The 10,037-nt window shown below is 43.8% G+C and overlaps 1 long non-coding RNA gene across 1 annotated transcript in view; it reads right to left on the bottom strand.

Moving 5' to 3' along the window:
• The window catches only part of LOC144237099 (uncharacterized), a 165,552-nt gene that overhangs the window by 7,815 nt on the left and 147,700 nt on the right, over nt 1–10,037 (bottom strand). The gene's annotated exons all lie outside the window — the stretch shown is intronic.

Genomic DNA, 10,037 nt, shown 5'->3' with positions numbered 1-10,037 from the left:
ATAAGACAACGGGTGGGCCAGGATACAGGGAGGTGCACTGGTATGCTGCAGCAATGTATATGAAGAACAAGCTCCCCCCCAACAACATGAGTGAATTTTATAAACATGATATGAAGGAAAAACGTAAGCTGCAAAAGAAAAAAACTGTACATATTTACCTGTCTCAAAACACCTGCAGCAATGCACGTTTATGTGGTAAAATATATATTTGTTCAGAAAACTCAAGAGAATACTAAATACAAATTTCAGAACTGTGAGGAAGCCAGAGAATGGTCGGAATGAAGCAGACATCCAAAAGTATCTGAAATGTTTTAATTCTTTTTTTCTTATTTTTTTAGGTTTTATTTCTGAGAGAGAGAGACAGCGTGAACAGGGGAGGGTCAGAGAGAGGGAGACACAGAATCTAAAGCAGGCTCCAGGCTCTGAGCTGTCAGCACAGAGCCCGACGTGGGCTGAACCCACGAACCGCGAGATAATGATGACCTGAGCCGAAGTCGGACACCCAACTGAATTGGGACCCCTGAAATGTTCTAATTCCTCAAGTGGGTGGCGGTTCACTGGAGCTCATTATTATTATTATTTTTTTTTGGAGCTTACCTATAGGTGTTACATATAATCTTCTGTGTATATAAAATAATCAACCAATCAAAAAGAAATACAATTTATAAAACTGAATTGTGCTGAAAGTTACATTTCAAAATGATAAGCTAAGCAGTGCAGGGAAGTCAATCTTGCTACCGCTACAAAGAAATATATGTATACTAATAACGTTGGTTATGGAATAGAATTACTTGATCAAGGATGACTAAAATGCACATGTAGTAGGTGGATCAAATGTCAAGGGGAAAACGTTCTGACCAGGTTTACAGGTCAGAACAAATTTATTCATCAGGAATATTTTCTGTATTTTGCTAGGCTTGCCTTCCTCGAAACAAAATGGATTGGCATTATTTGTTTAGCGTTACCTGTGGTGAGCAGACAATCCACAGTCGCTAAGGATAAGAACGTCTAGCTGACCTACCCACACTCGAGGCTGAGGTTTGCGTAGGAGAAGCTCAGAACCCCACCTGTTGAATGCCCAGGATTTTAGATTTACTCCTCTTTCCTGCATCAGCACTGACAGCAAACGAAGTTTGTTGCAGCTAGACTTAAAATACACTTTCTTCTTTCTAATATATCTACCTTACAAGTCTTAAGTGAATAGCAGTATCAGTCTATTTTAGAAGGAAGTGACCAAGCTCAGGNTTTCTTCTTTCTAATATATCTACCTTACAAGTCTTAAGTGAATAGCAGTATCAGAGTCTATTTTAGAAGGAAGTGACCAAGCTCAGAGCAACACGAAGCATGATGTGCCTTGTTTATCTATCTGTTCAAACAGGCTTAAGAGGCCTGCACATTTCTTGTCCTTTTCAAATATGAGCTGGGTCTATTTGAGTGGCCAGGGAGGAGACAGTAGTTGGATTTCGATTTGGCATGGGTTTAGGGGAAGAAATGTCTTTGTAGCTGGTCCTAAATATTACAGTAACTTGGACCAACTTAGTCTACAAGGGAGAAGTCACCACATGTTATAACAGGAGCCACTGGGCTTGGCAAGGAAGGCAATGAAAGAGTTGCAATTAAAGCAACGCCATTTCTCAAGGCGCCTGCGTGGCTCAGTCGGTTAAGCGGCTGCCTTTGGCTCGGGTCATGATCTCACAGTTTGTGAGTTCGAGCCCCACGTTGGGCTCTGTGCTGACAGCTCAGAGCTTTGAGCCTACTTCAGATTCTATGTCTCCCTCTCTCTACCCCGCTCCCACTTGGACTTGCCTCTCACTCTCTCTCTCAAAAACAAATAAACATTTAAAAAATCTGTAATTTGAGGATAGTATTAGATCCTATCTCACTGGGTAGTTGAATGGGTAAAAATCTCAAACAGCTATAAAGCAATTAGATTAGTACCCAACATATAGAAAATATTCCAGAAGTGTTAGCAACAATTATGTATGGCAAACCCAGTAACTTTATGATCTTGCTAATGAAAACAGGAAAGCCAAATAGCAAGACAACAACTACTACACTAGAGAAAAACAAGTTCTTTCTTTGTCTCTCCCATCAAGTTTATGTATCACACTGAGTACCCCACATCTCTTCTACAATTCACTTTCCTCACCTATACAACAAATTATATATAAATAAAAGTGTATATATGTATACATACATATGTGTATATATGTACATGTATGCATACATACATATATGTATATATACACATGCAGCCACATATACACCAAGAATACCTAGAGAGACCTGATGCAGTTTTTTGCTAATATCAACAGCAGCTGAGCAATTTCAATTTCTGTATCTTCCTATCTATAATAAAGGTTCTCCAGAGAAACAGAAGCAAATAGGACGCGCACATGTGTGTGTAAGTATGTCCTGACTCAGTGTGCCTGTACAGTGGAGAAAGAGATGGAGAATGATGGAGATTATTTTAAAGAACTGATTTAGGAGATTATGGGGGTTGGCAAGCCCGAAATCTGCAATCAGCCCGGTGACCCAGGAAAAAGCGGTGCTGCTGTCCAAGCTGGAAGGCTGTCTAGAGACAGAATTCCTTCTTCCTTACTGGTGGGGGTGGGGGGGTGTTGGGGGCCAATCTTTTTCTCTTAAGGCTGTCACAACTGGATGAGGCTAATTACAGACAATCATTTGCTTTACTCAGAGTCTATGGCCTTAAATGTTTAACATCATCTAAAACTAAGTGACATCTATCTACACTGGCGACGGGCACACTGGGGTTTCACCAGATCGCTGGGTACCATGACCTGGCTAAAGCTAACATATAAAATTGACCATCATACTATCCTTGCAAAAGAGATGACGTTCAGCTGGTTCTTTCCTGTGGGAAAGTTCTCTGAAATACACAACAACCTCACTCTCTGAGATTAGATTAGAGGCAAGACATTGCGACAAGGTCCCCACTTCTGTGGAGGTGAACTCTAAGTCTGAATAAAACCTACAAAGGAGATGCAGAAGATGATGGCTTCTGGACAGCAGGAGGAGTCAGGGGAATGAAGGCACTCCAGTCACAGAGGGGACCAAGCCTTTAGAATGAGAGCTGCCAACTCAGTGCCCATAACAGCCAGGCACATAACACAGATGAGGGACACCATCGGGAAGGGCACGGTGCACGCCACATCCCAAAGAGCTGCCCCTCAGCTGCTTCTGGGCCAGCTCCAGATCCAGCACTCTTCCCGCAAGAGCCCATGGCCGCCGCCAGGCTCAGCGCAAGGGCCACTGACTCCAAGTCAGGAGAAGGGGGCTCTGTTTACCAGGAAGACCGCTCATCAGCTGCATTACCTGGAGTAGGTTTCCCACAACCCTCCGGGCCTCTTTCTCACTTATATTACAGAATTACCATGAACACTCAGGGGAAAGTGCCTACAATGTGATGGCACATGTGTGCATGTTATATGTTACATACAGCATATATGATCAATTATTATAACATATATTTTGTTTCCTTCTTTGCTTCTTTTTCACCTTTGTGTATCACTTACTGTGCCCGAGGCACTGCTTTACAACCCATTTACTCCTCACGACAGCCCTATGAGGCAGGTACTCGTGCTACAAAGGAAGCAGGAAAGGGTGAATAGTTTGACCAGCAACACCACACACAGTAGAGAATCCTAGAAGACAGTAAAGAAATAACAAAATAACAAGACTCATCATTAGATGCCACAGTAGATTCACTCCTCAAGCTACCGTACACCTATTTCTCTTTTCTTCTGACCAAAAATGTGTTGCATCTGGGGGTTATACTTGCCTGTACACACAGATTCCCTTACGCTCCTTAAGTCAACGAACGACTCCAGGCCCGCCAACCGGAAGGCCCCTCCCCAGTCCTTTCCTCTTGAGCCCTGCGTTAGCTGCAGCTGTTCAACACCTCCTTCTTTGGCACTGACCTTCTTCGGCCTTCCGAACTCGGAACCTCCCTGTTTTCCTCTTTAATAACGCCTCCCTGATCTCCCGCCACCACTAAACTCCTCTCAGAGGTCTGGCCCTGGGTCCCACTCACTTTGTCTTTGCGCCCTTGCTGGTCTTTGCTCACCAATGCGGTTACACGGCCTGTGGCGATCACATGTTCAGGGCCCAGCCTCCGTGCCGCCCCAGCCGACTTACATGCTGACCCTCTCTGCTTCAAGTTTGGTCGACAACCTCTGTGAACTCCACCTCCACGTGAAAAACGTGTCCAGCCTAGGACAGAGTCTCTTAGTTCCTCAACACCCTCCTCTCCTGCAGCCTCCGTCCCCACTTCACCCGCCTGCTCCCATGACCTCACTCTCTTGTCCAACCTTGAGCGGCTGCACCTGTGCAATAACACCTCGGGACGTCCCGCTCTCTGCCGCAACCCCATCCTTCAGCTCTCCATTACTTAGGATACCAGTTACTTAGGATTCTAGATACTCAGGATAACCAAACCTAACGATCCTCGACCGTAGATCTGACCCTCCCACTGTGTCCCCTCAAAAAGTACCAGCAACAACACAGCTAGCTGCCCGTCAGAAACTTGCATGTTGACCTTTGTTCCTCTGGGCCATTTCCTAACCTAGCTGCTGCCCACCTCTCTAACCTTCCCTGGTACACTCCTCCCCTCGTTCTGGCCATATTGTGTCCGGTTCTTCAGATGGACTGTGTTTCTCTCTTGCCTCTGGCCTAGTATGTTCTAGTTCCCCTGCCTTGAATATGCCTTTTTCCACTTTCTCTTGGCACTCACCATCGAGCGTCATGTTAAGTAGTACAACCTCTTCAGAGACCTTCTGTGTCTCCAGACTTTGTTAGATTCCCCTCAGTGGCTTTTCCCATGGCAGGTCTGCACATCCGCCTGCGTTACACTCAGCCCACAGGGCAGCGTCTCACTCACTAGCCTGCAGTTCTGTGATCAAGACTACGGCCTGCTTGCTTCCCACTGTATTCCAGCCATGCAGCCGGGGTCCAGAGGACACTCGACTGAATAAACAAACATGCAGGTGATTCTTAAGCTCTGGTCTTCCCGACTTTGTCCTGGAGATTTGGTTCTGCATCTCCAGTCACCTGACGGACATCTCCCCAGCATCTATACTGAAGTTGTACAAAATAACACAGATCACCTTCTCTCTCATGTCTGCTTTCTTCCCAACCCAGCAGAGAGAACCAGGCGTGGAAATCAGGGTCGCCTGTGATTCCCTGTTCTATACCCTATTAGCTTCTGTACAACTTTAGACAGATCTTTCTCTGAGCCTTGGTTTTCTACATCTCTGAAATAAGGACAGAAATACCAACCTTATAGAATTAGGGTACAACTGAATGAGATGATCTATGTGAAATGCCTGGTGAATGGCAGAGAAGTAAGAAACAGAGCCTGAGTTCTATAATCTGGAGTTATTTTGCTTCCACCCTCCCCACCAGCTAATCTCTGTTACCCAGGTAAAGCCCACCTCTTGAACCTGTCTAGTTTACTCCATTCCAGTTGTCCCCCCTCATCTGGACCCTCCCCCTCTGTCCTGGACTGTCTCACCAGCTCACATGGCTTCTGCTCGTATTCTCTCACTGGCCAACTGTCACCCCGCCCACCCGTCCACATTGACATCAGACAAGGCTTCCTCCAGGAGAGATCCCACCGTTACTCTCCTGACCAGAACACTGCTACTGCTCCCTGATGGCTCAGGATTAAGTTTAAAGCATTTCGTTGTTGGACATACACGGTCCTCCCAGATCTGGCCTCAAGGGACCTTGGCTGTCTTATCTTCTCATTAGTCACTTTTACACACACGGTTGCTTGGCAACAACAAATCAGTTACTGCTTACTGGGTACACTGGAATTTCCCATCGCTCTCTCTGCCTTTGCTTGGCTTTCCTTGGACTGGGACACGCTCCCTCTGAGTCTTCTTCAAATGTCCAGCTCAAATGCTCCTTAATCCATAAATCCTTTCTTGATCATCCTGGCCACAGACCAACTTTCTTTTCTGTAAACGCGGGACATGTTTAGTTAGCTCTCTATATTCATGCATTTATCTCTCGCTCTCTGTTCATTCTGTCACCTGTGCACAGAATCTTACTCTGAGCTCTATGAGGGCAGCCTTATGGCGATGCCCACACTGCCATGTTCAGAAAAGCACCCAGGAAGTGGTGGCTATATGTACAGCCCTACAGAGTCCTCCTGGGTAGCACCAGAATCCAGGGCCTAGCTTATCAGTTCAGCTTCTGATCAGCTTCCAGAACTGTGCCCGGCATAGAGTGACACTTCATTAAGTAACTGTTAAATGAACTTATCCACAGGAAGCTCTACTCTTGGATACAGGACAGAAATTCTATCCCCATGGCAGGAAAAATGAGACAGGACGTGAGGAAGCCTCTTCTCTCCCACGATACACTTACAGATGCTGCAAGCTTCATGTCTCCTACAAGCTGTACAGCTCATCTCGGCAGTAACCACGGCACATCCACAGTATCTTGAGTATTTCAGAAGCACCCGATTTTAACATGTAAATAAGAACCATTCTTCAAAACAGTCTCCTTTGGAGAATAACAGAATTATTCTTACCATGTCCAAAAAACCTTTTAGACCTCCCCTTTTATATAGCCACAACATCTTCTGGTTTAAAAAAAAAATAGGCTTGCTACAGAATGAAACACTTTTTCTCAAAAGGCTTTCAAATGGCTGAGAAGTTATTTCAGAAATAAATTCCAAGCTCGTCATCCTTAAAATAGAAAAGTTTTTTCCCCCAGGGCTTTCATTTCCAAAATCCTATTATGTAATGTCCTTTATAAGTCATGTGTACAATTCTCATTTTTCCACCAAACCTGATTTTAACCCCCTCTGTGGGTCCTCGCAATGCCACATGTGCCTCTGTTACAGTCCTTGTCAGTAAGTAGTGTTACCTCCTTATACATCACTTATTCCACCCAACTGTGTCTTCCTGGAGGGCCAGGTCTGTGGTGCACCCATTTCTGACTCTGCAGAATGCAGTAGGTGCCTCAGTAAAGGTTTACATGAATCAATGACACAAGTCAGTTATGTGATCTTAAGTCTGTTCATCAGACCTAATTACTGTCTCCTTACTATCCTCAAAGGACAGAGAATTTCTGCCACAGTGGGTAATAAAAAAAAAAAAAGGAGGGAAGGCCCTTAAGGCAATAGCAAACAAAACATTCTAAGTGTGTCTCTGGCAAAGATGGCATCACTGTAGTAGAGGCTTAAATTCTTCCTAGCTGACACGAACTTTAGGGAGGCAACATTCATTTGCATGTCTGTGTGTCTTCTGCTAGTGCGTTAAAATATTAATCATGTTACTTCAAAGTCACAGTTTATAGGTGTGATTCATTTAATTTGTTTAACTTAGATCCCCTGAAATAAACACAAGATGGGTTAAAACCAAATTGGTTTTCAATCACACCTTAGAGACGACAGTTAGCGAAGTACCTTGCGGAGTATCTAAAATTGTGACATAAAAAAGATGAAAAGACCTGCCTCTTTGGCTCTGTGTACCCGTCAGCAACTGGGAAATGGTCTACTTTTCATGATCATCCAATCATGCAGACTGAGGTCACTGTCTGCAGAACGTACATGTTGCTCTTCCCAGACTCAACAACAGAAGTACATCGACGAGAAAACTCATTATAAGTTGATGACAAATGGGGGGAAAAAAACCTTTAAATAAAATTACAGACATGACTCTCATATTTGGGCTTTCCAAACATTGAGGGCTTAAGAGACACCACAGTTCCTTGTCACAGAAAGTTCTAAAAACCAGCATATTCTGGGAAGCCCAAATCTACTGCCTGGGCAGCTAAACAGTGTGTGTCAGGACTGAATCTTTTTAAATAACAGTTGACACTCTGCTTAAGTACATAAGAACGGAAACCAGAAACCACTGCAGATTTTAGAATTTTTCAGTTATATTAAAGTTTTTATCGAAGACAAAATGTTATTTCATATTCTCTTAACTATTTCTGAAAGCAGCACATATTTCTTCCAGGTGGAAACTGAGGCAAGAAAGCTCAATCATTTGTTTAGAGCCCCTACATTTCAAAAGCAATTAAAAGCCATGACCCCAAACCAAATTCTCCAGTAATCTATTCTCATGAGAAAGGGGCTAAAAGGCTCACTGCCTAACTAAAGGATAAATACGGTGAATTATTTCAATGACTGGCCCAGTAAGCCTTAGCAGACCACTCAGTACCACAGACATGTGTCAACACCCTCGTCCACAACCTCCCTTGGGATGACATGTGTATACAGGGGCAACAGGTAGCCCTGATTCTGCTAAGAACAGTATTTCTGTACATCCCCGCCGGATAGTCACAATGCTGCCATCTTCTGATTACGTCCAGTGAAGTGTAAAAAGTTTTTTCACGAAAAAAGCAGAATCAGTAAAACTAATAAAAATCCCTACTTTTCTGCCAGGAGTGCCCTCAGTAACAGAAGCAAAGACACAGACCCAGAAATTACAACACTCCCAGACATAATTCAAGCAGAATTCTAAATGGATAATGGATAAGCACACGTTATAAACTTTTTTTTTTTTTGCAAGTGCCTTGCATGCTTATGTTACTATTCAGTCTGAGATAGACAGATCATCAATGACCTTCTGGGTCACTGCCTAGGGAGAAAGCAGACTATTAAAAAGAGTGGGAGAAAAAACTAAAAGGGGGGTGGCTTCCTTCCACCACAGGCCCCCTACTGCCCTGAATGAAAGAAGACAGATGGCAGGCACCTTCGCCTTTAATTAGGAGGGCAGCTCAGAGGCGGACGGCCCGGCTCACTTGGCACTAACTTTAACAAACCATTTCGAGGGTAATGCTCTGCTCATTCACCCTCGTTTCAAACTGTTCTCAATCTTTAATTCACAAACCAAATCTCAGTAAGTTTAATTGTGACAAACTACAGCTCCGAGTATAGCATTCTACAAAAAGGTGTTTAAAGGAAGTTTGCTGAATGATCCGTAGACATTCATATAAGGAGCCCCGAGTGTTTTAAATGAAAAACAGACACCCCATGTCCTACCCACCACCACGTTGAGAGTAAATGTGAATTCCCATGGTACGGGAGCCCTAACTTAGATCCACACAGCATCCCATGCTAGACTGAGAAATCGGGACTCCTGATTTCCACTCTCCCAAGGACACAACATGGTTACACGGCCTCCTTCTACCTTCAAAACGTTACTGATGGAGTTGAGAGAAGTCCAGAAAACTCTACGGGGAAAAACAGTCCATTTTATGAGGGGTAATCTAATTACAAATCACAAACTATTCTACATTTCCATTTGTTCTTCATTTTCAAAACCACAGAGCATTGTATTAATTTATCGAGCCATGCCACAGCCCTGGAGCTAGGATCAGATAAAACACAAACAAACAGAAATGGAAGACAGGGGTCAAGTGTCAGAATGAGGCTGGTGTCCTAAAATCTCCCGCACAGGTGGTGACGTCTCTTATTTTCTGAAAGCCACACCTTTTCTATAAATCTACATGACATGAACCTTTCTAACATGAAGGAAAACATCAGTTTCTCTGACAAGTTTAGGTCTTTATACATTTTATCCCATTCTTATAGAAAGACTGTGGGGGTTTTTTTCAACATCACCAAATAATTTATCTTCTTCAGCCCCTTTCCATTTCCCAACAGGTTTTTAAGTTACAGCCTCTTGTTCAGGCCCTGCTCCCAGCCAGTGTCTGCAGTTCCTACAGGGAGACACTCTGCTTTCACCTAAGTCCCATACAGGCACCCTTTCTGCTTCCCAGTGGAAATAAGAACAGTGAACTGGGGCTGTTTTGCTAGATGTGCTGCTGGCTGCACTATGTAAAGAAAGCTTTGCCTGTGTCGTCGTCCTTTAATTAACGGCAAGGTTCTTGGACTGTTTAAAAAAACAACAACAACAACTTTTTGTTTTCTCACTGATAATAAATTTCAATCTCTTGCTATCTCCAGCAAGGAAGCCAGCACACTAGACATACGAAGAGAGACAGAAAAGATTTAAAAAGTAAGTGGCTATCTAACAAACTTTATATCCTACTTC

This window comes from Crocuta crocuta, unplaced genomic scaffold, assembly GCF_008692635.1.
Source record: "Crocuta crocuta isolate KB4526 unplaced genomic scaffold, BGI_CrCroc_1.0 scaffold266, whole genome shotgun sequence".
NCBI lineage: Eukaryota > Metazoa > Chordata > Mammalia > Carnivora > Hyaenidae > Crocuta > Crocuta crocuta.
Note: the sequence above shows the minus strand (reverse complement) of the source record. Positions and strands in the feature narration are given on the sequence as shown.